The sequence below is a fragment of the Corapipo altera genome, unplaced genomic scaffold (assembly GCF_003945725.1).
Source record: "Corapipo altera isolate COAL_440 unplaced genomic scaffold, ASM394572v1 268, whole genome shotgun sequence".
NCBI lineage: Eukaryota > Metazoa > Chordata > Aves > Passeriformes > Pipridae > Corapipo > Corapipo altera.
Window position 1 is genome coordinate 7398070 of NW_020884901.1, and position 19177 is coordinate 7417246.

The following is a 19177-nucleotide window of genomic DNA, read 5'->3' on the forward strand; positions in this document are numbered from 1 at the left end:
TACTGGCCCTACGTAGTGTAATGTGGAACTGATAAAATGGGGTGTCTGGACTGCTGAGTTGAGCGATACTCATCCTACCACCGAGACTGTGTTGCTCCGCGGGGACGCCCGCTAAGTATGGGTACCGACCAGCTGCTGCAGATCCTGACAGCCCTGGCCTGTCTGTGTAGGTAAGCACAGTTTATTGATAGGAAGTAACTGAGAGAACAAACCCTTTCTTTTTTTTTTCTTTTTCCTTTTTTAATATCCTTTTAGTGTTCCTTTAAATTCCCCTTTTATTATTGATAAGTTGTTCATAATATTTCCCTTTGGTTTCCCTTTTTACTAACCAATATTGTGTTAAGATAGTTATCCATAATATTGTGTTAAGATCCTTTTTTTTTTGGAATCCCTTTAGCCCTCCCTCTTTTCACTAGTTAATTCTGTATTAAAAGTTGTTCGTAGTATTTGTTTTAATGTCACCCAATAAGGTAGTTATTTTGTATCCCTTTTTTTAGTTTTTTTTTTTTTGATTCCTCTTGTTAAGTTTATTACTATTATTATTATCCTCACTGTAATAAAGATAGTGTGTGTGTTTGAATATTTCTGGCACTTGTCTTTATTCCGGACATGTATCCAAACGAACTGTTACAACTCATCAGCGTTTTTCTCCCTGTTTTGTGCAAAGCAATTTCACCTGGGTAGAGAAAAGGAAGTCTGGGGTAGATTTTTCCCTGTTCCCCCTGGGGGATTTTGGATCTGTAACAAGCTGCAAATCATAGAATTATTAAGGTTGGGAAGAAAACCCTTAAGATATTTGAAATCACATGGCATTAAAGAATTAACAGGGCTGGAGGGGACCAGGCTGGCAGCACCCAATAGCTGCCTGAATATTGTCCACAAAGTGGACTCACTGAAATCTTTCCTGCTGGGCACTTTGGGATCAGTCCTTTGAATATTTATATTTTTTTCTTTACAGCAAATTAATGTTTTAACATGACTGCATTATTTTTCCTGCAGAAACCTTTGCCCTGTGAAGGAGGACTCGCCTGCCCAGGGCTGCAGGAGAAGACTGTGAGTCTCACAGGCTGCTCTGTCCTTCCCTGGTATCACCTTCTTTCATCCCCCATCAGCATAAATGATGTGGCTGGGAAAAATAAAATGTTCCAAGTGCTCTGCTGTTTCAGGAGATCCAGTTCTTGGCTGAGCCCTTTGCCATCCCTGATTACCATCCTCCGTGGTGCCACCTTCATGCTTCGGACAACTCCAGCCTGTACAGCCCCTTGATGGAACATGGGATGACTGGGAGCTCAGCTCGGGAGCCTGGAATTCTCCTGTGCCTAATGAGTCAAGCTCATGCTCTTGTCTGAACAACATTAAACTGCTCTGACAAAGCTGGAGAACCTGGAGAAATTTCCAGCCACATATGACATCGTCTAGCGGTGCACTGCTGCCAAACGGGAAGGAGGAAGGCAGAGGGGAGGGCTGGATGAGCACCCTCAGTGGTGACATACCATTTTTAGACATAATTATGTAAATTACATAATTCATCTCGAAATATCGAGGGTTTTTTTCCCCTGTATTTACTGCAATTACGTCAATTGACCTATTTATGTTATCTGACGTGCCTATCATTAAAATGGGACAATATATCCCATTAGATCCTCTTACTACATTGAATGGAATGGTGATTAATTATATCATAAAAAGGAGCTGTGCTACGCATCTCTGAACATGGAATTTGGAGCTTAAAATAAAACAACCTACCATCATAATTTCCTGCCTTAAAACTTCATTTTGCCCAATTGGGAAATATACTCAGGGTTCCCCACATGGCATTATCCTGGTCCACGTTTATACCAATAAAATATTTAGAAAGCCAAACATAGTTTATGTCTTGTAGGACCTATAGCTCTCTATTATGCAGAGACATGTCTAGAGAAAAATGTAACAAACTTGGCTCATGTGTATTATTTCATTACTCTGAGAATCTCCTTCCAGAGTGGAGGAAAGGGGGTTTTCCCAACTACATTGGATATGATTTCTTGGAAACCACCTTCTGCTGCGCTCTCAAAGGAGTCTGAATTTGTCAGGCCATGTTAGTAACACGGTGGCTCTGGGAATGCAGGATGACAATGAGGGATGTAGTTTTAATTCCTGCTTTAATATCAACTTGAAAGTGAATGATAGAGCAACTTGGTAATTTTTTTTTTCCTAAATAAGGGCTTCATCCCCATCCCTACTTGAGCCAAGCTCTGCCTAATCCTCTGCATCAAAACTTTGTCCTCTTTCAACCTACTACTTCAACAATACTTTTTTTCAGCATGGGAATGAAAATTTAGCCCTGAGCACCAGCTGGGCCAGAGAGAAGTCAATGTGTGATGTGTTGGATACGTGCAGGGACCCAGGGTACCCCTCAAAGGCACAAGAGGAGCTGAGTGACCCTGTTCTCCCAGTTTTTGCTCTGTTGGGCACTTCCAAAACTCCTTTAGTTCTTCACTTTCTGGACAATGGTACAGGCACAGTTTTTTAATTCCTGGCATGAAAGTCCCTGTGCACTGCTCTCACATGGGGAATAATGACCAATATATCCTTGAGGGACTCAGGGCTGTGGAGACAAGGACTCTCAGGAAGAGCATGACAGGGACCCATGATGTAGATCATGCTGGAGCTTGGTTCTGGTGAGGACTATTTCCTCAGAACTGTCTATTAACTTTCTTGGTGCTGTTCCTACTCAATCCCTAACCATCTGCTGCTCCTTTGAACGGGTAGAGGTGATGGCAAGGGGAAAAAAAAGGATTATTGCAATATACCCCTTCTTAGCTGATCTCACTCTCCCTCAGTAGCCAGCAAGAGGTCCCAAAGGGAAAGGTTTCAGCTCGTTTTAGTCCAAAAGAAAGGGCTCGAGTGCATCTAGAGAGGGGTTGCATCGTCGTTTGTTTTACTCAATTAAAAACCTGCAGACACAGATTAGCTCCCTGCTGCTCAGCGTAGGAATTCTTTTAACACCACAGTGATTTACGAGCTACCAGCCAGCATTTAAGGAATGTCATCCAGAACCCAGAGATGCTTCTGCACGGGGCTGGTCACTCGTGTTAATGAAAAATGGCTCGGAGGCGACAGTCGCTCGCGTGGCTGCGTTTTGATAACGAACGACACGGCAGGGCCGGAGCTCGGGGAGGCTCTGTAATTAATATTACAGTAGGATCAGGTATGTACCAGGGAGCTTGGCTTAGAATTAAAATCAATACAACAGCTGTTGGGACGTGTCACTCCTGGTCCCCAGGCCCCGAGACATTCTGCCAGACGGAGGAAGGGCTGATGGGAAGGCGATGACACGCAGCGAATATCCATCTTGTGGTAACTCCAGGCAAGAAATTATGCTTAGTGGAATGTGTTGGCAGTTTGGGGATGTTTTATTGGCTTTTTGTTGAGGGTTTGTTTTTTTTTTCCCTTTTTCTCTCATTTTAGTTGATGGATGAACAGGACTGTGTGGGGACAACCTCTCTCTGCAGCTCTAGCTAATTTTCTTTTCAAACAATATTTTCCAACAACTAATTGTTGTGGTGTGGGAGGTTTTTGGCTTTGCTTTATTTTCCAGTCTTCCTGCAAGTCAGAAAAAATCAAGTCTAGTGTCTGTGATGGTCATGTCTCTTATGAAAATATAACACAATTCCATGTTTCTGACAAAGCACGTTGTTCGCTTGTAGCAACAGGGACATCTCAGTTCTATTTTGAGCCTCCTTCTTCTGTTCCCTTCCTTCCCCAGACATTCCAATGGTCAAGATCATCTCCAGAGTGGCTGTTCTTGTTCTAACAGAAGTTTACTTTGAGGCTTCAGGATGTGGAGATGGAAAAAGGTCAAGCGGTATCTCAGTGAGGATAGCAGAGAAATTGTACATGTATTTTCAGGAAATCCTTTTAAAGAAAAAAAAACTATTGGAAATTCAACATTTAAACAACTTCGATGAACAAAAAGAATTCTGCAGTGGGTGGGGACATGGGTTACAGATGATCAAGACAGATGGTGTTTTGCATTCCACATCAATGTTGACCTTCGTCCCTGCTTGGGTTTTTTTTGTTCTATAAGCTCAAATTTCAAAACTGGAGGTGTAAATCCATTTTTGTTCAGAAATGCCAGCGGGAATAATATGACAATGATAGAGCTTTTTCTGCACTTTTGTAAACTCAGTTATATTTAAATGTGGTTATTTAGGAAACCAGGCTAGTTTTACAACTGGTTTTAGCTCCAGCAAAACAAAATAAAGCCCACGGATCATAGTAACACTCCAAAACAGCTTTAGACAACATCTTTTTTTGGGCATGTACAGTACAGCTGCAATCTGTAAACATTATGGTTGGACACTGTAGCAACCAAATACCACAGCAGCTAGAAAATGAGCAGCAATATCTATATATCAGATAAAGGGAAATCCATTATCTCTATGCATTGCCCTGAGGCTGGAGTTCAAAGCTCAAGCCAGACTCAGAACAAAAAATGACTCAGAAATGATGCCCAGGTTTCTGTCAGCCCTGGTGAGTGTGACAGAAGGACTTGTTAACATCCACCACCGAGATCAAGGGCTGTAATTGTATCCCTGCAGCAAGGTGCCTAAATTAAGGCCTTCTCCAAAGTCCACCAAAGCCAGTAAAAAAAAATAAGGCTCTGACTGATTTCATTAGGTTTGGGAGCTCCTCTTAATGAAAAGTCCATCTGCTGCTCAATTCACAGGCTCCTGAATCTCTCACCTTCTCTTCCCCTACTCCCTGCCAAATAAAAATCACAGGTCTCATGAAACCAGGGAACTTGTCAGCTAATTTTTGACCTGAATCACCATAGTGGGCTTCATCTGGGGGGTGGATTTCAGGTTTCTTGCTGCAGACAGAAATCTGAACAAATGTACTCTAATTATTTCTCCCTTAAGACTCAGCCTTCAGCCACAGATTTGTGAGTTGATCCAGCAAACCAAGTTTATTTTAATCTGTGAATATATGGAATGATCCCTAAGGGAGCTTTAACTACATCCCAAGATGCAACCTGTGCATTTCACCAGTCTGAAGTGCCACAAAAGTGCCAGCTCTGATGTGCTGGAGGTGCCCTGCCCAGGAAGGCTGGCTACCCAGGAAGAATGGCTACCACAGGCAAGAAGGGGAGCCATGAAACCTGTGAATATGAGGGGTGAGGGGTGTAGCACATCACTTACACACCAGACCTGAGCCATATGTGAATTTTCACTCAGATCCAAGACTTTTCCTGGGGGTTTAAGTCTACTAATGCTGTTCTAATTCTTACTTTTTACTGAAATGTCTTCATTTGTAGTACATGAAGACACTGTTATCACTAATCTGTCTGGGCTGCCTGCTGGACAAATGGCCTGATCATCAGAGCAAAGCTCCCAGCTCCTCATCCCTTGCAAATGTGGGAATGACATATGTTCATCAGCTCTGAATGGCTGCCCTGGTGCTGCCTTGGCTTCATCAGGTTGGCTGAGAACCACGAAGAAACAAGGAGAAAAAAGGAAAAAAAAGGAGAAACAGATCACTGCTGTCTGTTCCTTGGCATCTCCCAAAGCACATTGACACTTGTGCCATCTTCAAGCACCGGTGACAAGATTTTATCCAAATCCTTGGCTGGATTTGGGAGCTCTGGGGGTGAGAAATGCATCTGCTCTGTTCATTTCTATGTGGGTGAGTGTGTGTGTGCATGTACTCACTCCAAATTCAGATATTTAACCTCTGAAAGAGAAAAAAAAGGACTAAAGTCCTTGTGAGAGACTCCTGACTATACAGCAGCATCACTTGAGTGGTTATTGAAATAATGTTTTATTTTTGGAGGTTTTGTATACAAACGAAGTTTGTGCTTAGAATAAATGATTTCCTTTCATGGGTTAAGTCATAAAGTATCTGGAAGCAAAGAGTTGTCAGCTGCAGGAACTGGCAAATAGATATGAATAACATATGAAATTTGGAGAACTTTGTGATCTCTTCAGACAATATGTGGATATGCATCAGTATGCCACGTTCTTTGAATAAATTATTCCTTTTAAATTATTCACTCAGTTCTAGTGATTGTTAAGATGAGGGGATTTTGACATAAAGTGCTAACTAGCAAGATTAAAAAAAAAAAAGCCAGCTTTTTTAATCTTTTTAGAATTTTCTACCTGCATTAGCATCATTTTTCTTTTTTCAGACAACTTTTTCTTTCAACTTGGCTCTCTTCTTTCTGTCCATCTCTTTCTCCCTCTTTCTTTCCAGCACTGCCTGAAGACAAAACAATTTCTCTGAAGGAGATCCTTTTAGGCTATAATGGGATTAGGCCTTGGAGTGGAGATCTTGTTTGGATCAGCTGTTGAACTCACAGGAGTCCTGTTAAAGGCCTATTAAAATTCCATGTAATACCTCAGTAAGTAACATGCGAATCCCCAGCTCATCTTTGGGAATTAAAGAGTGCAGAGCTTCCTTGGCTGCTGGCAGGAAGGTTGGGCAGACCCAGGACTCATTTGTTTGAAGAAGGGGACATCACCTGCCTGCTTCCTCCACCTCCAAGAAAACATGGGAGGGAAATACTGCAGAGGAAAACTGTTTGTTCTTGAACTAAAAGAGCTAAAGCTCTGAGGGACCTGACTGGTGATCATCCAAGGCTGACAACTGACCAGTCACCACAGCTATTCCAGGGATGACACCCGGATACGGGAGACATGGGCATCTCAAAGGGAGGTTTGGAAGATTAGGTTTAATTCAGATTATCTTATCAGAAGCTCTCTGTGCTATAAATTCAGCAGAGTATCTCAGAATGAGCTGAAATAGCTCTCAGCAGGATGGTATCTACCCTGAGATCACCTAATTCCACTCAGACAAGAGACACCACAAGAATAGACTTTTTCTCTGCTCTGCAGAGACTTTTTTTCCTGCTTAGATTTGAGATCTGAAAGTGTTTCCTTTTCTTCAGCTTCTTGTTATTTTCGAAGTTAAAAAGTTAGGGATAGCTCTGAAAATGTGCTTGGGTAAACACAATATTAATACATTCTTACACACATTATATTCTATTGATCACCCAGCACTGCATCAAGCTTTGGGGGTGCTGTTATGCTGCCAAAGAAATAATTCATTCCACCCTGCAAGGCAACAGTAAATTGCCAGAGCCTGAGGGGGCAAAGGGAGGGAAAGTTGGGGTGAAATGTGAATTTGGAAGTAAACAATCTTTAATGTCTCGGAAATTAAAAGCAGCTGATCCAAAACCTGTCAAAAGTAGAAGTTCTTGCTTGGTGTCAGGCTGGCACTTGCAGCCACTTCCAGCTGAGTCCTTTACAACCCAAAATTGCTCTCCTTTCCCATGGCATGGCCAAGGCTGCCCTTCCCTGATGAGCTTCAGCACCCAGCCCTGTCAGCACTGACCCGTCAGTGGGGCAGCTTGTACCTCCTCCCACTCGTTAGTCTTGGATAATGCTGAAACCTTTTGTGGACATTTAATTTTTTAAGAAGATCTCAGAGCTTTTTACAAATCTCTATCGATTAAGCATCAAAACCTTCATCTGATGTGGATAAGTTTAATGCTGTTATCCAGATTTTACGAGACAGATTTTATTGAAGACAAGGGGAAGCCAACCAACGTGGTCAAGGTCAGCCATCAGCGTGTGGTAGGACAGGGAACAGAGCTCACGTGGCAGCCACTTTGTGCTCTTCACATACATCACCTCTCACAACATTGTATTTCTAATTATTGTGCCTTTGGATTATTTCAGGCAGCGTTATGGATTTTGCTAACAGATATGACAAGGGGAATATATTTGCATACACAGAGAATTAATTGTACAGAAGTGTGTTATGGTAACTGATGGTGGGAACTGGCTGGCAGGATTTCTGTGATCTGTTTTTCCTCTCCTGTCATTTCTATAGCATCCAGGCTGTCTGTCTTGGTTTCCTGTGGTAGTTTTAACCTGAGAAGGTGAATGCTCCATTCAGGAGAGCAGGATCTGCTCATAGCTTCCATGGTGAGGAAGGCAAGATTCAGAGCTGGGATAACATCTAGGACTTCCATTTGGATTAAAATCTTTATTTTGACCCTGACCTTGTGTGAATCACTGTTACTCTCTCTACCTCAGCTTTCCACCTGTAAAATGGGAGGTTTTGTGACATTTAGCTGTGCTTCAGAGATTAATATGGCTGAGAATGTCTGTGGTGATACTGGAGTGATGGAAGTTCTTTGAACTGGAAAACTCTCGGGCCAGAACCTACTGGCAGCCTGGCCATGGAGCTGAGGAAAGTCTCCATGGTGGGAACAGACTCTGTGAGGAGAGGGGAGGGTGTCTGGAGCCTCCAGCCCTGTGCTGTTGCCTCACCTGCTGCTCTCTAAGCCCTCTTGCTTGTTTAATTTTGTTCTGTATGAGCACTACAGGAGGAGGAGAGGACCTTCCTCTCCTCACCTCTCCCTCTGCAGAGGCCAGACAGGGCTAGACAGGTTTGTTGAACCTCTTGGAAATGGTACCTGAAAACTTTATAGTCCTGGACAGGCTCCCCAGATGGGATGGACAAGAGTATATGGTTTAGCTACAAAACCAAATGGTCTTGAAGAGCACAGTCTGAGTCCTCTGAGCCAGCTTTGCTCCTACCCCCTTTAGTGCTGCTCTGCAGGAGAAGGTTTCACTGGAACCTTCTGGACAAGCCCTACAGCTGAGGATCCAACAGCCTGTGCTCAGGGCAAAACCCACCAGATGTTTTGCAAGGAGAGACATAGAATTATAGGATTGTAGAATCGTAGAATGTTTAGGTTTGGGAGGGATCTCATTCCCACTCCCCTGCCATGGGCAGGGACACCTTCCGCTAGACCAGGTTGCTCCAAACCCTGTCCAGTCTGGTCTTGAACCCTTCCAGGGATGGGGCAGCCACAGCTTCTCTGGGTAACCTCTGCCTGTGCCCACCCTCACAAGGAAGAATTTCATCCTAATATCTAACCTAAAATTAGCCCCTGTCAGTTTAAAGCCATTCCCCCTTGTCCTGTCACTTCAGGCCATTGTCCAAAGTTCCTCTCTAGCTGTCCCCAGATGGTAAAGGTGGGCCCTCAGCTGAAATGAGGAATCAAACTTGCAGAGAGAGAGAGATGCTGGAAGAAAGCATTCCCGCTCATCACCGCCGCCCGGGCAGCAGCTCCTGAGCCACGCGGAGCTGTCGGAGGGCTGGACTACGAAACTGTGTAACTGCGGGCATCCCTAAAAAGGAATCTGCGCTCCTTTACTCTTAGGTAAAGCCTTGCCTAGAGGACGAATCCCCCTTCCCGTGCCAGCGGAGCCGCTGCCGCGGAGCGAACCCGCCCCCGTGAGCCCAGGGAAGGGATCGCTGGGACGCGGGTCCCCGTGCATCCTTCCAGCCTTCTGGTGTAGGAAAAAGGGTCCCTTTGTGGTAGGATTTTAAATTATATTCCTGATTCCACGCCCCCTTTTTTCGTGGCCGGCTCGGGGTGCAGCGCTGCTTGTCCAGAGGAGGAAGGCTCAGAGTTCCATCTCCATCACTCACCAGGTCCTCACCAGGGCACACACACAGAAAATGTTTTTCCATTTTCTGATCCTTTCTGCTTTGCTCTTATCTGTGCACAGTGCTAACCACAGGGTATTTTTCAATGGCAGCTTAAATTCAGCTTGTGTTTAGAAAACGGTTTGGGATCTCTTGTAAAAGCCAGGGGAAAAAAATGAGTAATTATTTAGGAAGAGTCTGTGTGGGACACGAATGAGCTCCTGGCACCTAAGGCTCATACAGCTCATAGAATCATTGAATCATCTGGGCTGGAAGGGACTTCAAAGTTTTTCTCATTCCATCCCCTGCCATGGGCAGGGACACCTTCCACTACCCCAGGTTGCTCCAAACCCTGTCCAACCTGGCCTTGGACACTTCCAGGGATGGGGCAGCCACAGCTTCTCTGGGCAACCTGTGCCAGGGCCTCACCGCTCTCATATTAGATAATTTCTTCCTAATATTTAATCTAAATATACTCTGTGATATCTTAAAGCCATTCTCCCTTTCCTGTCACTCCATACCACTGTAAAAAGTCCCTCTCCAACCTTTTTGTAGGCCATTTAGGTACTGGAAGGTCATGTCACCTTGGTCTCTTCTGTTTCTCCAGTTTTTGTGGAAGGTTGGCCACTTCTCATCCCTGACTTGCTTCTTTTCCATGAGTTTATCCTCCCACCACTAACTTCCACAAAAACTTCTGAGGGACTTCCTTCCTTATTCCCAACTAGTCCAAATAGTTAGTTTGCTAATGCCTGGCTATCACAGCAAGATCCCAGTGTGTGTCAGCTCCCAGGAACTCAGCATTTAGGAGTTTACAGAGGTTGCATCCTCCAGCAACCAGTCATTGTGCCTGACACCTCCCTGCTGCCTGCATTACTGCACACCACGTTGTACATTTTGATGAAGCAAATGATGCAGCATTCTGCCCTGGCAGATCATCAGATCCAGATCAGAAAAAAACTGAATGGCAATGATAAAACCAGTGATTTAATGGGATGTCTGCCCTGCTGTTCCCCAGTTTGGGGGATTCGTGTAAGTGAGGAGCAGATGGGATCTCCAGGGGGAAATTCTAGGCTTGCAATCCTGAATCCAATGTAAATTTAGTACTGTATTTCCAAAGTGTTGTTGGAAAGCAGCCAGGAGTCTGAAATCTATCCAAGGTTTTCACCTCTCTGATTCATATATATGTATATTTTTATATATATATATAGCTATATATACATACACTTACTTATTCATATGTTTCTCATGAGTAGAAATATGAGGTTTCATTCTCATACCTTTGTGACTCATCTTCTTTAAATGACACCTGACTCTCCATTTGGCCTTTTTGGAATGAGAGAGAACATCAAAGTCTTGACCAACTCTAACTACCAAGGAAATGCTTCCACTGTTCCCCACAACAGGCACTGGTAATGCTGCTGTACCAGCCAAATTTTAATTTGTACCAGCCAATTTTTAACCTTCCAAGTCCCCAAGTCTCTCATGTAATTGCAATGGATAATGACATTTGTCATTCTTTTTGCCCAAATGCCCAGCAAAGTGTTGCTACCAGCTGCTGGAACAACACCCCTCTTCTGCCCCTCGAAGGTGGTTGCACATAAAGAAACCCTCCTTTGCTTCACTGTCCATATTATATATTTTACAAAGCCCCTTGAGGAAGGCAGCAATGCTGGAAATAAAAAAATCCTTCTCTAGAGGTTTGTGGGGTTGCACCAAGCCTGTGGGACACCGCTGCTTTTCATTAAAGACACCTCAGGCCATCCCAGAGGCAACAGCTTTTCTCTGGCACGTTCTTCTTCCTGTCCCTCACACTCCCTTCCCAGAGGTGCATTGAATGATGTGAAAGAATAACAGCCAAGAGAAATCTTGGCCCTATCCTATCTAATCTGATCAGTTCAACAGTGTAAGAGTGATAGAAATCCACAGACCCTGCCAATAAAAAGGTTTTCTTTGGCTGGGGCTGACGTTTGGCACGATCTGTATCTGTACGGGAGAGTGATTAAAAAATGTAATCAACAGGAACGTCCCTTAAAAATCAAAACTAAGATGGGAATGGGAGCTGACATGAAACAGTCTTATTTAGCAAGGGGTGTCAGGTCAGCTGATGTTCCATATTGATTTCGGGAATAGCCCAAGGATGGAAAGGCTTCGTGTCATTACACGCCACCTCCACTCTTGTCTTAAAGAACCTGCACAGCACCAGCACTTCCAAAGCAACAGAAGCCTTTTACCCAGTCCTGGCAAAAAGCATTTATAACATTATAGCTTCTTCTGTAGGGTTTTTTCCCAGGTAAGAATCACAGAATCACAGAGTGGTTCAAGTTGGAAGGGACCACAGTAGTTCACCTGGCCCAACCTCCCTGCTCCAGCAGGGCCATCCCAGAGCACGTGGCACAGGATTGTGTCCAGCTGGGTCTGGAACATCTCCAGTGAGGGAGACTCCACAGCCTCTCTGGTCTCTGTTCAGTCACTGCACAGCAAAGAAGTTCTTCCTCCTGTCCAGGTGGAACTTTCTGGGCATCAATTCCTTCCTGTTCCTCTTGTCCCATTGCTGGGCCCCCTGAGCAGAGCCTGGTCCATCCTCCACCCTCTTCCTGCAGACACTGAAGACAGGGATGAGGTCCCTTCTCAGTGTCTCCTCTCAAGGCTGAACAGGCCCAACTCTCTCAGCCTTTCCTCACAAGAGAGTTCCCTCATCAATTCTGTAGCCCTGAATAGGAAGACTTTCTATGTTCTCAGCTGAAGATACTACAGAAGTGCTAAATGTGATGTGATCACAGGTTTGTCCATGTGCCAGTGAGATGCAGTGATCTGGACTGGGAAATGAAAAATCAACATTTTTCAAGCCTCTTTCAAAACTCTCAGTAGATGTAATTCTTCAGGCTCAGCTTAAATGACATTAAGGAGTTAAATTTGGCTTCTTTCTTTGTCCCACATTGCTTCTTGTAACTTTTGCTGAAGGTCCTCAAAATTTTTAAAGAAATCATTGTATTCCTATTAAACATCTGGGTTTCAATAAATCAGCATTTTCCAATAGAGAATCTGTCTGCCTATTCTTACTTTATTTTTGGTCAGTGTTATATTTCAGAGAAATGTATTTTGCAGTGCAGCCTAAGAAACAGGTGAATTACTGTGCTGGCTCAGATCCATAGTTCGATTAGATTCATATTTTGCATTTGACAGAGCAGGGGAGGGGTCATTTTGGAACCCATCACAAGAAGCACAGGATGGAGTTTTCTGCTCTGGGTGAATTTGCCACAGCCACGACGCAGCGGAAGCTTCCTGAACAGTCTCATGGTCTCCGTGATCCTGGTCCGAGTGATTTCCCACGTTTGCTTCCTTTAGAAAGCTGTTCATATTTCTTAACTTCTTTATTTAAATCTAATTCTCCCAGCAGCTTCAGAGGTGACATTGATTTACATCCACGTGCGGGGAGTGCTGTGCACAGCTGTCCCAGGCTCCCCACAAAGTGACCCCTCGCTGCCCAGGGACCCCGACTCCACAGATAACCTTTCTTTCCCTACTTCCCTGGGACTGCCACGACCTTTCATTTCCTATAGGGAGGAGACAAAAAGGCAGCCTCCTCCCCCTGGATTGAGCTGCTGGATCGTTCAGCAGATGTCTGGTTGTGTGCCACTGAGAAAATGTCACTGCCTGCCGGCAGCTCCGAGCAGGTGATTAATGCCAGATTGAGGATTTTTGCGAGCTACATTTGGATCCTTCTGTTCACTGCTGCTTAGTGAAATGACAACCTGGCCCTTGTGCCACCAGAGGCAAGAGTAAAGCCTGGCACATGATGGTAGTAGAGACCTTTGTCCTCTCCCAGGGTCTCAGCAGAAGCCTGGTGAGTTGGGGATGGATGGGTGGTTCAGTCGGGGCAGATCCTGCAGCCACGGCTCCAGTGAGGCCCCGTGGACACCACCCCCACTCTGTTTGCTTTGCCTCGTCAGCTACAAATTGGTCATTAGAAAAATGGTGCTAATTGTTTGGCTGCAGGTGTTTGAGCAGGTGCCATGGAGCTGCAAAACCATTTTGGGATGGAGATGTTGCAGGATGCAAGTGATGGCCGGAGCATCTACGCGGGCGCAGGAAAGCCTTCGAGGGGTGGAAGGAAAAGCATTGCTTGAGAGATTATATTTTCATCCTGTTAGAAGCAAGAAATAAAGAGGGAAAGGTGAGAGATGAGGGAGGAGTGAGCATGAGAAAGTGGTGCCTTCTTGAACCGAGGGATATCACAAGAAGCCTTTGTCTGGGATCACAGGGAAGTCTTAGGCTTGTGCAGACCCCACAATAGGTTGATTGCCCAGACTCAAATAGGGGTTTGTCCCTTCAGGGAGTTTCTTTTCAGACTAAAAGGGTCAAACATGATAGTGTGATGTCTCCTGATAAGAGCAAAGAGGATTCTATCCTCAGTCCCTCTAGAGGCTTTAAAAAACAACCTTTGTTCTAAAATACAGTTTTTAAGCAAGCAAACAGAAGAATGCAGTACCCTGACCATCACCTCAGGCATGATCTCAGCCTTTTTCAAGTGTTGACTGTAAAAAAAAGGGGAAAAAAATTCAGCACCTGACTTTCTCTCCTCCCTCTTCCCAACTCCTCAATATATTTTTCTGTGCTCCACATCTTCCACATCCTCAGCCTGATTGCCTTCACTGCCACGTGAGGGCTATTCTTTCAATCTGGCAGTTCCTTTCTGCAAACTGAAGAGTTCCTGAGTTGCTGGTGCTGCTGGTTTCTATATTTTAAATCTTTGATCTTGTGACTGAAACAAGAGAAAAGAAAATCAAGGCTTTGGCCAAGTTCCCAGTCCTGTCACTTTCTGACCTTGAGCCAATCACATGAACTTCTAATGTCAGTATTTCCATCTGTTAGGCCTCACAAATGCATCGTAAAGCAAAATTAATAAATTGTATTGGGATCTCTACACTTAGAGTCAGGAGCATTTCTTTCATGAGTAATCCCATCGACTCGAGTGCAATCACATTGAACAAAGAATTACTCATCATGAATAAGGGGCTAAGAATCCAACCTTTAATATTTGTGAAAAGCTTGGGTTTTTTCTGTGGAATAAGTTGAAGAAAGAGAAAATCTCTCTGATCCAGGCTACAAATGTGCAGGAATTCATCCACCATTAGTGTCTAAAATGCAGATAACAGTGACTCTCTTGTTGTTATTGACTCTCTTGTACATTTCCCTTGCTCAAAGGGTGATTTGGTGTTCTTAAGACTTATCCCATACCAGACTAAAACCCTGGAAGAGGAGGAAGGACAGTGAAGTGGTGGAATCAGGAAGCCCATGGAGAAGGGCTGTGCAACACCACCAAGCCCCCCAGCAGGGATACATTCAGTATCTCCCCTTTCCCTGTCAAGATTTTTTCATGGAGAGCCACTACAACTGTGCCAAGCAAGGTGCCAATAGTGCCTTAATCCGTGCCACGGGCTGTATGTTTATGTTTTGGAAAGCTACATCAAAATATAGAGCTCATAGATGCAGTTTTGTGTCCAACCCAACCCTAGTTTGTGTTCAGGAGTCTCCTGGGGCTGAGATAACCTCATGGAAGTGGGGCTGTTTGGGTATCTCACTCAATTATAGCTCCTGTGCAGTGGTGCCAAATTTTGGAAAAAAGGTTTTTAGGATCTCTGGCATCTAACAATGGAGAAAACAGGCTGTCACCTGGAATTCAGCTGACAGTGTCCCAAAGTGCACAGACACATCCCTGCCACAGCAGAGATCAAACCCAGCCCCCAGGACCAGGTTTTGATGAGGGTCATAAAGAAGCACCCATTTAGATGAGCGAAGAGCTGTATCCCATCAGGCCTGGTCACAGGAGAACTCAAATGGAATTGCATCCTTCCCACAAATGGAATAACATGAACACTTCCTCCTGTGTGTTTATCACTTTAGCAGGCATTTTGCACAAGTATCTACAACCAATATATTGTGCCCTGATAGACTGTGTGATGAACAGGAGGGATTCTGCCACGACAACTGGTGCAGACTTCATACATTGGGCCTGATCCTGATGTCTTTTTGGCTCCTGCAATCCTCCTCTCACACCTGTTTGAGTCCCTGTGAGATCACAGTTAGGTTAAGTGACTTGTGCTTTCTCCAGCACAACCCTGGAAACTTTCAGCAAACAAAGACTTTAAATAATCACTGAGATCTGATTTCTAACTGCACTTTGCACCTGGAACACCCAGATCTCTGACAGGCTTTGAAGGAAGACCTTAAATCACCTGGCTGATAAGTTAATTCTAGAAGCTCACATCACAAGTGCTCCTTCATGGATATATATCCCTCGTGTTAAAGTGGTGTTCTGAAGCACACAGGGGAAGTGAGGGTCAGCATCAGAAGCTGCTGAGGTTATTTGGATCTCGGTCCACTGCGTGAGCTACAGGTCAATTTTGGCTGTGTGCAGAAGTGCTGCTCAGGGTACTTCATCTCCTCAAGTCACCTGGGCAATTTCCTTCCCAATTTCCCTGCTGTTCCAAGCCTTCAGACTTAGATGTGTCCTCTCTAAGGAAAGTATTGTCCCATTTCTGTGCTGTGGGTACAGAACTACCAAAATAAGAAATGACTTTATTTGCACACTGTTCTGAGGTTTAAGGTTGTTGTTACTGTCCTTGTTCTCTTCCTCAGAGAAATTCAGGAAACTCTTGTTGTTATTTGCCTCAAAGCAAACAAGCAGCTGGAAATGACACAGGTTAGTTATGTTTAAAGAGGGAAATTGTTTCCTTTTATTTACTCTGTTTTCTTCTTAATTTGCTCGAGTGACCTTTTCTCCATTTAATGCTGAAAAGGACAAACAGAGCAGCTGATTGACCTGGATATCTTTATTCTTGGCTGTTGAATCCAGGAACTCACACGCACAGAGTTCAGCTGACTTCCACATAAACAAAATAATAAAGAAAACAAGGCCACTTTTCTGTTCTTTACCTTTTCTTTCACTTGCACTTCTACCACCTGGACACCCCTGCAAGAGGGTGACATGCTGGTATTGACATTTTTCCTATGAATGAACCCCCTCCCCGCTTATCTGCAGAAATTCTCTTTTTCCTTACCTCCTTTGGCCCCTCTCTATTTCTATATTGCTTTCCTTACATTGCTGCTCCCACATAATCCTGTTTTCCAGGACAAAACCATGCAGCTGACGTTAGAAAACAAGCGAGGAAATACAATATCTCTCCAAACAGCTTTACATTTCATTTAGGGCTTTGATGATCACTGGGCATTGAACACGCATCTTACACTGGGCTCCCCACAGCAGCCTCACATCATCTTTATCCCCGAGAGGATATGATTCATTTGTATGTGAACAGCTTCCAAAGTGTGTTGTTATGTGTGCAATGGCCTCAGCAGGACGTTTTTGGTCACTGTATGGCCCACTTAGATCCTTCTCTGAGCTCTGTCTTAAATCAATATCTTGTCGACTCCTCCAGATCTGAGTGACCCAAGAAGGAAGTGGAGAAGAAGGGAAATTCTCTCCTTTGAACAAATGTTGCCCTTTTCCACTCTACCACCCCATCTTTAGGCTCTTGATACATCTCTGTAACAGTGTTTGTCCTAGGAATAGTCCCTGGAGCACCTCCCACTATTAACCTCTTTCCATGCTGAGAATTGGACTTTTTATTACAGCCCTTTGGTTTTTATGTCATAGTTTGTTTTCAATTCATGAAAGAACTTTTTACCTCTTACCTCAAGGTAACCCACTAAGCTTTCCTTAATAGCTCCTTGTGAGGGCTTTTCTCAAAAAATCTTTTGAAAACCTAAATAAATCACCTCTGCTTGTTCACAGATACCCATTATTTTGCTAACATTTTGAAAGGCATTAAAACAGGTTGAGAAGCATCACTATTTACCATGACAGCCTCCATGCTGGTTTGTCCCAAGCATCTGGGGACATTGTAGCTGTTTTCAATGGCTTTTCTCTTATCTTTTCTTCAATTGAAGCAAGGTTTGCCAGCCTGTAATTCCTTCATCTCCTTTCATACCTTTATTTAAGGATGGATGCAGCACTGGCCACTTTTCAGCCCTCTGGCATGAGTTCTGATTTTAATGAAAAAAGTGACAGGCTTTGTGCTAATAGCTCTACTTCTCTGCTCTCTCATTCCTTCTGAATTTGTGTCTGGTCCCAGTGACCTATAGAAAATTGATGGTCTCATCCAGAAGTCTTTCCATGTGTGAGCAGGTCCATTAACTTCCTCAGCCCCTCTTTAGCTTCAGAGAGCCCAGCTGCAGAAATGAGCCTCTTTGATGGGGGCTGTTCCTCCATCTGTCACTCTGAGCAGGAGTGTTTCCATACCATCTTCTGCTTCCTGAATTGTTGGGGTTTGGATGGGCTTTTTTTCCCAATTTCCCCCCTTTTCTGGCAATTATATATTTGGGCATGGACTTTTTTTACTATGTGTGTGTGGTCTGTACCAGAGCAGGTGACCCAGTCCTGTAGACTTTCAACACACAACCTAATCCCCCCTGGCATTATATCACCTTCCTAATCTTGAAAGGAGAACTATGAAATGGAAACTTTTCCCTCTTCCCTATAAAGTTGTGGAATTTTTTAAATACAAACAAACAAAAAAATTCCTTTTTCGGTTATGTCTGTTATGTTTCCTCCTAGGGGTTGAGGACTGAGGGAATTCAGTGAACCAGAAAATAAAGGCAGTTGCATTCTCGGAGTAAAATGGAAAAGGTATAAAAACAAGGAGAGGGAAAAGCTATTTAGGTTAAGCAGCATTAATAGCAGAGTAGCTCTTGGATATAAAATGTCACAGGTGGACTAAACACTAAGAGAAGTATGAGAAGAAGTAGAGTAACTCTTGAAAGAAAGGAAAAGGGAGAGGAAAGAAGCTGTCTGTAGTTGCTGTTTGCTGTTGTTCAGATCAGGGTCATGTGTGTGATTGCCTGAGATGACAAAAACTGGATTTGATGACACGACAGATTTCTTTCACCTTTTTGTCTCAATGTTTCTGAGAGTTCAGATGCTCTCAGTGGCAGCTGATTTAGGCTGTGGCTAAAGAAGCACAGCTGGCAGTGCCATGAATTCCTCTGGTACTACTGTCACTTTCTGTGCTCTGACTGTGTTCAGTGGGACTGAATGATTAACCAAGAACATGGATAATCCCCTCCAGTTCACAGTTTAGGATGGATGCAGACAACCCAAAACCTTGAGCATCTTTGTGTCAAGCCAAGTGCAAGGTCTGTAAGATGGTGGCTGCAGCCCCTGGAAACAATTCAAAGAGCAGAGAGTGTGTTACAGAGAAAACGAGCAGCTGAAGGATGTCACCAGAGGAGAAGCACGAAAAACATTTCCCCTCTTGCTGATCTTTTTCCTCTTGTCTTGACAGACCATCAGGAACTGCTTTTCTCTCCTTTCCTCTCCCTTTTCTCACGTGGCATCTTCACAGTCAGCCTTTGGCAAAGGCCTTTTGGTGGCCATTCATTAATTTTGCTGTGGCCTTTAGCAATGTCATCTTGGCTCCAATGCTTCCCTGAAATACAGTGCTGCAGATTTCCCCAAATATCCTCAGCATGTTATATGGCACTGGGGCAATGCTACCTCTCCTACAGCATAGAGGAAGCAAACAGTGCTAATTTATGCCTTGCTTTTTATTCCCAACATAATTTTGATTTTAATGTCCCACCCTCACCACATCAATATCTTTTCACTACTGGTGTGTGGAAAGAAAAAGTA